At 40.2% G+C, this 14,646-nt stretch overlaps 1 protein-coding gene, 1 long non-coding RNA gene and 1 pseudogene across 3 annotated transcripts in view; 1 reads left to right on the top strand and 2 right to left on the bottom strand.

Moving 5' to 3' along the window:
• The window catches only part of LOC110836404 (uncharacterized), a 343,621-nt gene that overhangs the window by 323,539 nt on the left and 5,436 nt on the right, over positions 1-14,646 (bottom strand). The gene's annotated exons all lie outside the window — the stretch shown is intronic.
• Positions 297-553, bottom strand: LOC147872522 (signal recognition particle RNA; annotated as a pseudogene).
• LOC147872521 (uncharacterized) lies at positions 6,025-8,692 on the top strand. The gene is made up of 2 exons (XR_015537176.1): positions 6,025-7,299; positions 7,697-8,692. It is a non-coding gene; the product is annotated as an uncharacterized LOC147872521 (long non-coding RNA).

The following is a 14,646-nucleotide window of genomic DNA, read 5'->3' as shown; positions in this document are numbered from 1 at the left end:
TTCAAAAGGAGAACAAACTCCCAAGGCTCAGGCTCCGGTAGGGGGTAACAACCCAAAAAATATCAGACCTATCTGTCTCCAAGCTGAGTCGTTCTCTGCCCGGCGGACACACACACACACACAGACTGTCTGCCCTGCTGTCTCATCTGGGTCTCGAAGCCGCCGACTCCAAAGATCTTCGAGAGAGCAGATAGGCTACTCGAGCCATGAGACATGGCTCATCCTCCCCCCCCCTCCAAAAAATGCTCCCTGGGCCGGGGTTGTCGTAGTACAGGTGCCGGTAGCTCCGATCACAGGTGACTTCCGGTCTGCTCTAAAGCAGCTCCCAGTCTTCATGCGCGATCCCATTACAGCATCATACGGGTGAGTTTCCTCTCTGGCCCGATCCACCCCTCCTTAAACAACCTGGCCGCCCCGGGCTCCCCCCAGGGTGTCCATATTGATACCGAGCTTAGCTGTGGGACACAGAACACCAGAACTCCCAACCTCAAGTCATTTCTCAACAATTAGCCTCTAAGTAGTTGGATTACAGGAGTTCGTCACCACTCCCAGCACGTCGGAGCCCCAGCCCTGGCTTTCAGCTTCGTTGTGGGCACCGAAAGTGCATACGCAGAGTCACGATCGAGTAGACACCCCCCCCCACCAAAAAAAAAATGAAAGTGATAGTGGAACCACGGTTCCGGAGAATTTGACGTAAATACGTCTTTACGGAAAGGAAGTTTATATATTGGCTTTATTCTAAATATTCCCTTCATACATGCTGTACAATTGAGATAAGTTTGATTAAGACTTTGCTTATTTAACCTGAATTAGTTACGCTTAAGATGGGTCTGTGGTAGCTGAAATATCTTTTTTTTATTTTTATTATAAAAATTTGTGATTTCGTCGTCATCAATCAACAATGTCAACAGATATTTGTTTATACTCTGCATTGTTGTGTTGGTATAGAAACACAACAATGCCGAGTAAACAAATAACGCTTCACAACAAAGAAATCAAAAAATATCAAGCCAGTCGCATTATCACTGCTCCAGAAGCAGCAGACCGCAATCTTGATTATCGACTGACAGTTGGCTTAAAACATCAGAAAAGCGAAAGAAGACGTCATCAAGTATTTGAAGTACCAACTCCAACAACTTCACAAGGTAAACTGATCCTCATTCGATATATTACGATTACGAAAACTATTATGATCGATTTTAAGACGAAGATTTGCAAGGGTGGGGATGGACGTAGAAAGTTGACTGAACAAGAACAGCGACGTAAAGACGTAGAATATCAGATAAGAGAACGCGCTCCGGAAGGAGCGACCTACTCTAGTCTTCTACTATAAAAATTTGTGATTTTCGTTGTCTTCAGGAAATGACGTCTTCAAACAATGTCAACAGATATTTGTTTATACTCTGCATTGTTGTGTTGGTATAGAAACACAACAATGCCGATTAAACAAATAACGCTTCACAACAAAGAAATCAAAAAATACCAAGCCAGTCGCATTATCACTGCTCTACAAGCAGCACATCGTCTCCGAACAGCGACAGAAAACTATTTAAGAAATGGAGAAAAGTGAGAGAAGGTAATCTGATACTGATAATAATACTCATTCAAGTGAAACTGCTTACGAAAACTGACGCCTCTGTGTTTAAATTATATTTAGGCGATAAATACAATGAAAGGAAGGGGTTAAAAGACTTGAGTAAGACACAAAAAAAACCCTCCGAAGGGGGGGGAGGTTAGTTTAGTTTCTTACTCAAGATTTTAACAAATTAATATACAAAAACCTCAGAATTCTAAATTTTAAAAAGAAATGCAAAACTTGCTTTACGTAAAGATTATAGCTATACATAAAGCTTAAAAATGTTCAGCAGAGATGAAAGCATCTACGGAATAGTAAGAGTGAGTGAAGAGGTAATATTTCAATGCAGGCTTAAACCTTTATATAATAACTTAGACTTTTAACTGTTGGTGGAAGATTATTAAATAACTTGATACCTGTATAGTAGACTCCTTTTTGATATTTAGTAAGGTTAGGATTTGGCACATAGAGATCACGTTTCCATCTTGTATTTAAATTATGTACATCTGTATTTCTTTTAAATTTATCTAAGTTTTGCACCACACATGATAGACAGCAGAGTATAAATTCACTTGCAAGTGGAAGTATATTAAATTTACGAAATAATTTTCTACAAGATACCCTGCTTTTGACACCGGCCATTATTCTAATTAATTTGTTTTGCATGTAAAAAGTTGTCAGTGGAACCATGGTTCCGGATAATTTGACGTAAATACGTCACACCTGCTTTACAATCGAGTAAAGTTTGATTAAGACATTGCTTATTTAACTTGAATTAGTTACGCTTAAGATGGGTCTATGGTAGATAAATGTAATGTAAGGTAACTATGTAGGTAACCATTGTTGTTTATTTGTTGATAAACAGATGACGTTTCCCAGGTAACATAACAATGAAGTTACACTTTTTCGTTACATTTTCGCCGAATGACACTGACACTAAAATATAGACGTATTTACGTCAAAAACTTTCTTACTGTCCGTTGAATTTCTCCAAAAGATTAATAACGAAGATGTGTAAGATCCATATAGACAATGTGCAAATACGGACCGACAAAGTATTATGTTATCTAAGAAACTAATTGTTACGTGATCTGTTTACTCGTCATTGTTGTGTTTCATTACTGCCGTCAACAATCCGCTTTCGTTATTGCGGAAAGAGCTGAGCTGTGAATCGGCTGTAGAATAAGTTCGTCGTAGAATACATAATTTTGTGCTGGTAAAAACGTTTCAGAATATCACAGGTACTTACCTTATGTAAGAATTATTACATTACATTACATTATAGAGACGTATTTACGTCAGATTCTCCGGAACCGTGGTTCATCTGTCAACATTTCATATCTTATATTTCTGAATCTGTAGTATTACAGAATCTGAAAATCGTGTACAATGAACACAGAAAAATACGACCTTGAACACATCCGTATGTGTTTTGTATTGTTCACTGAGGTGAACTCTAGAAACTGTGATGGTAAATAACTGTTGGGTGTGTTATAGCTTCATTGCTTAATTTAATTAACAGTAATATAAAAGTGATTTATATATTTTCAATTGTGTGTCTTTTATATCCCGGTGACAGAAGGTGACGTCTTTAAACAATGTCAACAGATATTTTATTATACTCTGCATTGTTGTGTTGGTATAGAAACACAACAATGCCGAGTAAACAAATAACGTAATAAATAAATACCAAGCCAGTCGCATGATCACTGCTCTACAAGCAGCACATCGTCTCCGAACAGCGACAGAAAACTATTTAAGAAATGGAGAAAAGTGAGAGAAGGTAATCTGATACTGATAATAATACTCATTCAAGTCAAACTGCTTTCGAAAACTGACGCCTCTGTGTTTAAATTATATTTAGGCGATAAATACAATGAAAGGAAGGGGTTAAAAGACTTGAGTAAGACACAAAATTAACCACCTCTTTGGGGGGGGGTGTTAGTTTAGTTTTTTACTCAAGATTTTAACAAATTAATATACAAAAACCTCAGAATTTTAAATTTTAAAAAGAAATGCAATCGAGTAAAGCAGGTGTGACGTACTTACGTCAAATTATCCGGAACCATGGTTCCACTGACAACTTTTAACATGCAAAACAAATTAATTAGAATAATGGCCGGTGTCAAAAGCAGGGTATCTTGTAGAAAATTATTTCGTAAATTTAATATACTTCCACTTGCAAGTGAATTTATACTCTTCTGTCTATCATGTGTGGTGGAAAACTTAGATAAATTTAAAAGAAATACAGATGTACATAATTTAAATACAAGATGGAAACATGATCTCTATGTGCCAAATCCAAACCTTACTAAATATCAAAAAGGTGTCTACCATACAGGTATCAAGTTATTTAATAATCTTCCACCAACAATTTAAAAGTCTACAATTATGCTATAAATGTATTCAAGCCTGCATTGAAATATTACCTCTTCACTCACTCTTACTATTCCGTAGATGCTTTCATCTCTGCTGAAATTTTTTAAGCTTTATGTATATCTGTAATCTATACGTAAAGCAAGTTTTGCATTTCTTTTTAAAATTTAAAATTCTGAGGTTTTTGTATATTAATTTGTTAAAATCTTGAGTAAAAAACTAAACTAACCCACCCCCCCAAAAAACGTGGTTAATTTTGTGTCTTACTCAAGTCTTTTAACCCCTTCCTTTCATTGTACTTATCGCCTAAATATAATTTAAACACAGAGGCGTCAGTTTTCGTAAGCAGTTTGACTCGAATGAGTATTCTTATCAGTATCAGATTACCTTGTTGGTGTTAGTACGTCTTCTCTCACTTTTCTCCATTTCTTAAATAGTTTTCTGTCGCTGTTCGGAGACGATGTGCTGCTTGTAGAGCAGTGATCATGCGACTGGCTTGGTATTTATTTATTACGTTATTTGTTTACTCGGCATTGTTGTGTTTCTATACCAACACAACAATGCAGAGTATAAACAAATATCTGTTGACATTGTTTGAAGACGTCACCTTCTGTCACCGGGATATAAAAGACACACAATTGAAAATATATAAATCACTTTTATATTACTGTTAATTAAATTAAGCAATGAAGCTATAACACACCCAACAGTTATTTACCATCACAGTTTCTAGAGTTCACCTCAGTGAACAATACAAAACACATACGGATGTGTTCAAGGTCGTATTTTTCTGTGTTCATTGTACACGATTTTCAGATTCTGTAATACTACAGATTCAGAAATATAAGATATGAAATGTTGACAGATGAACCACGGTTCCGGAGAATCTGACGTAAATACGTCTCTATAATGTAATGTAATGTAATAATTCTTACATAAGATAAGTACCTGTGATATTCTAAAACTTTTTTACCAGCACAAAATTATCTATTCTACGACGCACTTATTCTACAAGCGATTCACAGCTAAGCTCTTTCCTCAATAACGAAAGCAGATTGTTGACGGCGGTAATGTAACACAACAATGCCGAGTAAACAGATCACGTAGCAATTAGTTTCTTAGGTAACATAACCATTGTTATGTTACCTGGGAAACGTCAAACTTCATTGATATGTTACCTGGGAAACGTCATCTGTTTATCAACAAATAAACAACAATGGTTACCTACATAGTTACCTTACATTACATTACATTACATTCATCTACCACAGACCCATCTTAAGCGTAACTAATTCAATTTAAATAAGCAATGTCTTAATCAAACTTTACTCGATTGTAAAACAGGTGTGACGTATTTACGTTAAATTATCCGGAACCATGGTTCCACTGACAACTTTTTACATGCAAAACAAATTAATTAGAATAATGGCCGGTGTCAAAAGCAGGGTATCTTGTAGAAAATTATTTCGTAAATTTAATATACTTCCACTTGCAAGTGAATTTATACTCTGCTGTCTATCATGTGTGGTGGAAAACGTAGATAAGTTTAAAATAAATACAGATGTACATAATTTAAATACAAGATGGAAACATGATCTCTATGTGCCAAATCCTAACCTTACTAAATATCAAAAAGGAGTCTACCATACAGGTATCAAGTTATTTTATAATCTTCCACCAACAGTTAAAAGAATTAATTATTATATAAAGGTATTCAAGCCTGCATTGAAATATTACCTCTTCACTCACTCTTACTATTCCGTAGATGCTTTCATCTCTGCTGAAATTTTTTAAGCTTTATGTATATCTATAATCTATACGTAAGCAAGTTTTGCATTTCTTTTTAAAATTTAAAATTCTGAGGTTTTTGTATATTAATTTGTTAAAATCTTGAGTAAAAAACTAAACTAAACCCCCCCCCCAAAGGGATGGTTAATTTTGTGTCTTACTCAAGTCTTTTAACCCCTTCCTTTCATTGTATTTATCGCCTAAATATAATTTAAACAAAGAGGCGTCAGTTTTCGTAAGCAGAATGACTTGAATGAGTATTCTTATCAGTATCAGATTACCTTGTTGGTGTTAGTACGTCTTCTCTCACTTTTCTTCATTTCTTAAATAGTTTTCTGTAGCTGTTCGGAGACGATGTGCTGCTTGTAGAGCAGTGATCATGCGACTAGCTTGGTATTTGTTTATTTATTACGTTATTTGTTTACTCGGCATTGTTGTTTTTCTATACCAACACAACAATGCAGAGTATAAACAAATATCTGTTGCCATTGTTTGAAGACGTCACCTTATGTCACCGGGATCTAAAAGACACACAATTGAAAATATATAAATCACTTTTATATTACTGTTAATTAAATTAAGCAATGAAGCTATAACACAGACATTGCTTATTTAAATTGAATTAGTTACGCTTAAGATGGGTCTGTGGTAGATGAATGTAATGTAATGTAATGTAAGGTAACTATGTAGGTAACCATTGTTTATTTGTTGATAAACAGATGACGTTTCCCAGGTAACATATCAATGAAGTTTGACGTTTCCCAGGTAACATATCAATGAAGTTTGACGTTTCCCAGGTAATATAACAATGAAGTTATGTTATCTAAGAAACTAATTGTTACGTGATCTGTTTACTCGGCATTGTTGTGTTACATTACTGCCGTCAACAATCCGCTTTCGTTATTGCGGAAAGCGCTGAGCTGTGAATCGGCTGTAGAATAAGTGCGTCGTAGAATAGATAATTTTGTGCTGGTAAAAACGTTTTAGAATATCACAGGTACTTATCTTATATAAGAATTATTACATTACATTACATTATAGAGACGTATTTACGTCAGATTCTCCGGAACCGTGGTTCATCTGTCAACATTTCATATCTTATATTTCTGAATCTGTAGTATTACGGAATCTGAAAATCGTGTACAATGAACACAGAAAAATGCAAACCCAAATTTTAGACCTTGAACACATTGGTATGTGTTTTGTATTGTTCACTGAGGTGAACTCTAGAAACTGTGATGGGTGTGTTATAGCTTCATTGCTTAATTTAATTAACAGTAATATAAAGTGATTTATATATTTTCAATTGTGTCTGTCTTTTAGATACCGGTGACAGAAGGTGACGTCTTCAAACAATGTCAACAGATATTTGTTTATACTCTGCATTGTTGTGTTGGTATAGAAACACAACAATGCCGAGTAAACAAATAACGTAATAAATAAATGCGAAGCCAGTCGCATGATCACTGCTCTGCAAGCAGCACATCGTCTCCGAACAGCGACAGAAAACTATTTAAGAAATGGAGAAAAGTGAGAGAAGACGTACTGACACCAACAAGGTAATCTGATACTGATAATAATACTCATTCAAGTCATACTGCGCATTCAAGGGTTAAAACACTTGGATAAGACACAAAACTAACCACCCCTTTGGGGGGGGGGTTAGTTTAGTTTCTTACTCAATGGGGAACTTCATACTTAAGATTCAATTTAACATTTTAGAGTGATTAATTCAAGGAGTATGAGATGGTTGAGACATGTACCGCACAAAATTTAACAGATTCAATTGACTTTAGGTAGGTGGATGATCTGAACACGATAATGAACCTTAAGAGTTCCATAATATAAAGCAATGATTTTGACGTAAATACGTCTACACGGAAGGGTCATTCGGCGAAAAAGTGTAACGGAGATGTGTAGGATCCGTATCCGTAACGTCGTGTTTGTTTATTTCAGTCGTAATCCAGGGCGAGCCTCAGATACTGGGCTGGCGACAGGTGGCGGATAGTGATATGAGGGTTAGCTGCGAATAAGGGGCAGTCCCGGACCGAGGCGGCAAGACCGGAGAGCGTGGGAGTGTAGCTGGTGGCAGGCTACACCCATCAAATACCACATGAGCTCAGTGCCCCCACTGCCTTGTGGGTAGGGGAGGAATCCCCAAAGGCTAAGGGAAGGAAAACCCTGACAGAAAACCAAGGGTAGAAGGGGCTGCATATTGATAGAGAAACCAGTCCTTCTAAGGGAAAGAACCCGGAATAAAAACTTATGGAGGACGGTGGGTGGGTGCACATCGGACTACCAACCCAATTCTGGAAGAAGCTCACACACTGAAAGGGCCGTAGTGCTAGAGAAGAAGAGGTTGGAGCAGAAGCGCACATGTAATGAAGAAATTCGAAACTTTCATTTTGTTTGTATGTATTCTTCCTTTGTGTGTGTCTGCGTGCGCGCGCGAGCGTTTGGGTGTGTGTATGTGGCGTGGGGCGTGGGGCGTGTGGGGCCTGGTGTCCTGTCGTGTTGTATCGTGTGGTTTGGTGTGTTGTGTGGTGTGTTCTGCAGTCGTGTCGCGTCGTGTCGTGTCGTCGTGTGCTGTCGTGTCGTGTGGTGTACTGTGGTGTGGGCCGACACCACACGACACGAGACGACGCCACACGAGACGACGCCACACGACACGACGCCACACGACACGACGCCACACGAGAGGACGCCACACGAGAGGACGCCACACGAGACGACGCCACACGAGACGACGCCACACGAGACGACACACCACGCGACACGTCAGCACACCACACGACACGACACTACACGACTGCACACCACACCACACCACACCACACCACACCACACGACAAGACACCACCCCCACACCACGCCCCAGACGCCCCACACGCCACACACACACCCAAGCGCGCGCGCACACGCACACACACACAGAGGAGGAAGACGTACAAACCTAATGAAAGTTTCGATATTCATTACATGTCCTTCTTCTTCTTCTTTACCACTACGGCCCTTTCAGTGTGTCAGCTTCTTCCAGAATTGGGTTCTTAGCCCGATGTCCAACCCCCATAGTCCTCCAGAAGTTTTTATTCCGGGTTCTTTCCCTTAGAAGGATTGGTTTCTCTTTTCCTATGCAGCCCCTTCAACCCTTGGTTTTCTGTCAGGGTTTTCCTTCCCTGTTTTAAAGAAGTAATTGTTTTGTTTGTTTGTTTGTTCCGAAATGTAAATCGATCAATCGATAAGGAATATGAATGATATTTTATTATCTTAATTATAATAAATTTTAAATAAAATTATATTGTGATCAGACGGATTAAAATAAATAATTGATATAATTGTTTTATTTCCATTGTCATAAATATTGTACAGATTTCTTCCAATTTTGGGCTGTGGTCTCCAGAAACCAAGTTTTATTGCTGGAGAGTGGCCATGTTTGAAGAATATTCAGATTTCATATTTATTAGAATGTGGAACAGGAAATCTACCTTTTAGTTTTTAGTTTTCATTTTTATGTTTGATTAGTGGAGTTAGGCTTTGAAATTTTCTATTATGATATATATTTAAAAAATGCTTTTTCATAGGTTAAAAAGCATACATACAGATTATGTGAATTTAAAGTTAAATTTGTTAAATTATGCATGGAAATAGTTAAATAAATGGAATGATTGTTAATTTATAAATAATGATAGTTCATCATATAAATTGGAGTATTAAAACATCAGTAGGTCTCACAAGTTCTCTGCAGAATATATTTGTTTTAATTTGGAATGAACATTCTTCTCCATAATTGCAAAATCTGTGAAGTGGCAATTCAGCCCTACTGGCTCTCGTGACTGGACCAAATTATCCCAGGCCGGGAGGTGGTACGGTTGTGGGATGGTAATAGCGGTTAAGCCAAAAAACTTAATAAATGAACCCCCGATTAAACAACAAGGGATATTTAATAAAAATATATATAAAAATTCAAAAGGAGAACAAACTCCCAAGGCTCAGTCTCCGGTAGGGGGTTACAACCCAAAAAATATCAGACCTATCTGTCTCCAAGCTGAGTCGTTCTCTGCCCGGCGGACACACACACACACAGACTGTCTGCCCTGCTGTCTCATCTGGGTCTCGAAGCCGCCGACTCCAAAGAACTTCGAGAGAGCAGATAGGCTACTCGAGCCATGAGACATGGCTCATCCTCCCCTCCCTCCAAAAAATTCTCCCTGGGCCGGGGTTGTCGTAGTACAGGTGCCGGTAGCTCCGATCACAGGTGACTTCCGGTCTGCTCTAAAGCAGCTCCCAGTCTTCATGCCCGATCCCATTACAGCATCATAATTTTTTACAATTTTTCGTGGTGTGTAATTGAGTTTTAAATTTAATATAATTTTACACCTGATGATGGTTTAATAAAACCGAAACATGTTGTAACTGTTCCAATTGTAAATCGATTATTCGATATGGAACACAGAATGATATTTTAATTATTTTAATTATCTTATTTTAAATACATTGTGATTTCACGGAATAACCAAATAATTTAATTTGAATCCTCTAGATTTGTTACGTTGCAAGTTCTGAGGCGTCTTCAAACGGGTTAGCTCGTCGTCGGAGAGGAAGACCTTCCCGCCGAAGCCGCAGACGAGGGCAAGGAAGCAACCGACGCCCGTCGGTCTCCGCGGCGTCTACCGCCCAAAATCGTTGCTTGGTCCCTCGCAAAAACGCCGTAAGGGTACGGGCCTTACTAGGGCAAGGATACGAATGTTCTCTCTCTCTCGTTGTACGTGTCTTTGGGTGCGCGGTAGGGCAGGAATTGGTCAGGAATCGTGTTTGTTACTCTTTAGCAAGCAATATGGCAAATCTGCAAACACTGACCACTCCTGAACGTACGACAAACCCACATGACCCGGGCAAGGCAAAGTAATCTTTCCACATTCCGGAGAAAAAGTGATTTAATAACGCGGTCCATTTTAAAAAGTTCTCCGACGTAGCCTGAACTCCGTCCGGTGTTTAAGCATTTTGCCAGTCAGCAAAATACACTATTTTCTCGAGGCACTACGTACGCTCCGATTTCACACCATGCCGGCTACTGTCATATCATTCTAAACAGTTTTTTATTTAATCCCCCCCTTTTTTTAAAAAAAAACTTGTTTCAACTTCCCCTGGGGCGTTTCATCGCCGTTCAAATATCGAAATCTACTCGATTCATTTTTCGTGACGGTTGCCAAGGAAACCGACCGTAAAATGCAGCCAGTGGCGTTCTCACGCCGCCCTTGAAATCTCCACGGGTCCTCGATCCGGGGAGCACCCCCCCCCCAGCGGGCAGTTTGAGAGTCAGTTGTTAACAACGCTCAGGTTCCGTGCCATGAAAATTTAACTTAGTTCCTGCTCTGTATCAGCGGCGAGAAAATGATCCATTCGTACCGCGTGTTTCCTGACAGAAAGTGTTTATTCGCTCGAACAAAACAGCGCAGACGCATATTTTGTGGGCGTCGGAGCATTCTCCCCTCCCCCTCTGCAGCTACTAGCGATTGTGTAGCACGAGATGCCCAAAGATTAGGCAGACTCAGTTGACCCTAATGCAAGGGCAAGGAAGGTTCGGCGATTTTCCCACGACAGACGTGAAAAACTGCAAACGCCAGAGTCAGAGCACGTGAGAATAGCGCGTCCTCTAAATTCCCGCGTCACGTGACAGCTTAAAAGCGACGTCGGGACGTTCGTTCGTTCGTTCGTTCCTAAGCGTCAACTCGTGTGTGGTCTCTTAAGTTTTCTACGGCGATTTAACGAGGCTAATAGAAACAAAAAACCAAATGCTTGCGATTTAAGAAACTGATTTCACAAATCGCCTTCTACTACAGATAAGACGACCGAGGTTCGATCCCCGACGGGGGCCGAGGATTTTTTTTTAGCCCCTGTGTCCAGCCTCCTATTCATTGGGTACCGTCGCCTTTTTCTGGGGGTAAAGTGGCCGGGGCGTGACGCTGACCACTCACCCCATCTGGTGCCGAGGTCAGGAATGAGTAGGAGCTACACGGCCTCTCCCCCCCAAGCGCCTACACGGCGTACAGTGGAACAGCTTTACTTAACTTTTACTTTCTGCAGATAGTGGTAAAATACGTTTTAAGTGTTGAAGCAAGGAACTGCGCACTTAAGTCGCATTAGCGCGGACAAAAATCGTGGAAACAGACGCCAGAATTGTTCTTGCATTACCCAGCAGATGACTCTCGCGCCCGCATTTCACAGTGCTGACAACTTACTGCATCTCCAAGCTGGTTCACTTCGGTCATCGCATCTTCGCTTCTATTTTCTTTTGCGTCAGGACTTTCCTTCCTTCGTTCTTTTGTTTTTCTGCCCTGAGGACGAGGGCGTAGAAGGTTCTCGGAACGCTGGTGTTCTCTTCATTCGCCCACCTCACGCGGCTGGTAGCTCGAGAAGAGTTCATTTTGATATTTAATCGATGTTTGTCGCGACATTTGTAGTTTGATGCAGATTTGCAAAGTTGGGCGCAATGCTTTGTAACCTCCCCCCCCCCGGGGGGTTGTTCTTCCCTAGTCGGGTCTCCATTAAAAATGCCATCGGGTGTGTTGAGATTAAGTGAGATAAGGTCACTTCGGTCAAAGGTCACAGCCCGAAACCCATTTGCCGCATTGGATATCAACGCTGCCATTTGGTGATTGGTTGGACGTAGAATGTTTCGAGCGGCTTCAAAAAGGTCTGAGGCGATGGGTCGTGTGGTCTGATAACTGCACAACAGAATGGCTCCATTCTTATGAGCTATCTCCACAGCCTCCAAATCCTTCGAAGGCTTAAAGCGTCCGAAATTTAAGAACAAATGCGTCACAGAGAGAGAGAATTGTTACCTCCATTTTCGCAAAACCCAAAAGAAAGTCGCGTGTAACAGCCAAACATTTTATTTTCACAGTCACTCAGTTCTCTTTCTGCAGGATCATGGGTAATAAATGCAGTTCAGAATAATACCACCAGATGGCAGAAACAAACTTACGTTTCCTTTAAAACACACGTGTGGTTTAATATTAGCTACTTCTCCCTCCGTTCAGGGCGACGCCACTTACGACGTCAGAACGCGGCCGCGTCTGTGCTGAAGCCTGGCACTGAATCATTCATCGAGAGGTTTCTTGGCATCACGCGACCTCCATTCAGCCATAGTTCCGCGCTGTGCCGCTAGAGGCCTTGAACGTAGTGAACTTTACGAAAGATCTCCGACCTTTTAGCTGCGTCGTGCCTCGAAGTCACTTGCATTTCATTGGAGAGTAAGTTTGGTTGACAAGGAGCGAACTTCTTCGACGACGAGATGAGATAAGGAAGCTGGTTTCTAAAGGATCCCGATTCTCCGCTTTGTCAATATTTACGACGTTTGTCAGAGAAGGTCGACAGAGTGGACACCTTTCGTCAGGGTCAAAATTGCTCCGTGTTTCCCAATCTTGTTGACAAAGTGTTTGGATTCACAATAAAGACGACGCTTCCGGAATGCCACCAAATTAAGATCACTGAAATGTTTCTCAGAATTACTAAATCCAGAAGAATGATTGTGAATTCAAAAAATTAATCCTCAAATTCTGACTCAACTCAATAATCTTAAGAGCAGCTGTAAAAGTCCCTCATGAAAACTAACTCACTTTGAGCATTGACAGATCTTAAGTCCTTCTGCATTTAAAGAAGGTGAGAATACACGCCAGGAATCCTGATGGGGAAAGCCCACCTGTTCTTGATCTCCGGACTTCAAGCATCTCGAGACCAAACAAATTTCCTGAACACTTTTTCATGTCAACTGAAAGGACCGTTTGAAGTTTCCAGTGAAGTTGAAACCAGTTGAACATTTTCCTTGATTTCAACTAAACCGAATAGCAACTTAAGAATACGAACTACGACTTGAATTTCCAGTTTATTGGAGCGCGTGATAGCGGCTGTATTTTTCGCTGTTATTTTCCCGAAAAGGCTCTTTTTTTACGAAAATTACGAAATGTCGAAGAGCGTTGAAAACGATAGGTCGACTATCGCTGCAGAAACGTGAGAGACAAAGGAACGAAATCGAACTAAACACTGAAGATTTCTGCGCAGATTTTGTTGGAAGGAAAATTGTAATGATGAAAACTGCGAGCAACCAGGAATTTGAAACAAAATTACGAATTCGAAGAAGCTTGGGGCAGGAACTGATGTCGGTCTCAGAAAAAAACCTTTGTAACAGTCCTGTTGGCTCTAACTACAAAAGCAGCGATGTCTTTGCCTCTGACATCCTCGTCCCTCGCCTTTGCAAAAGAAATCGGGCCGTCCGAATTACAGCGAGCGAAGTCAAACGCGTAAGACGACGAAACTCGACTGCACCTCTTACCTTCCGGTGGCATTTCTCGCTGATGGTTCACGTGCCAAGGTTTTGTGAAATGCACGAGACGTGCACGAGGAAGTGGTATCGGCTGCTTCAAGGCGCACACATCGGACGTCGAAACGTAATCCAGTGGAATGTCCGACTTAGTGACGTCGATAATTCAACAAAAACACAATTCTCAAGAGAGACAGAAGAAACAGCCGGTGAATATAAGATCAAGGCGCCTGGAGGCAAGTGAGATTTTAGACTTCGACTGGCACCACGAATGAGAAATCGTAAACAGAACCTAACCTAACCTAACTTGTGATGACACGATCTAAGAGCAAAGCTGGTGAAATTACAATTATCTCCGTAATTACGTCACGCACAAAATGTACGAAATTATGGAAAATGATGACAAATTAGAAGCAGATGTGAGGAGAACATAAAAATGGGTTACGAGGCGTCCAATTCCTGGCTTTTGTAATTACGATGCTGAACCTTCGGGTCCTATTACAGCGGGCAATGCCTTGACCATTTCAACATCTGTATTATTTTTTGAAGGGGTTTCTTAATTGTATTACGTAGTTAATTCATGTTT

Source organism: Zootermopsis nevadensis, unplaced genomic scaffold (genome assembly GCF_977971745.1).
Source record: "Zootermopsis nevadensis isolate Lab colony 2312 unplaced genomic scaffold, Znev_1.0 Znev_ptg000026l, whole genome shotgun sequence".
Taxonomy (NCBI): Eukaryota; Metazoa; Arthropoda; class Insecta; order Blattodea; family Termopsidae; genus Zootermopsis; species Zootermopsis nevadensis.
The sequence above is the reverse complement of the archived record's forward strand: the minus strand, read 5'-3'. Positions and strand labels throughout refer to the sequence as shown.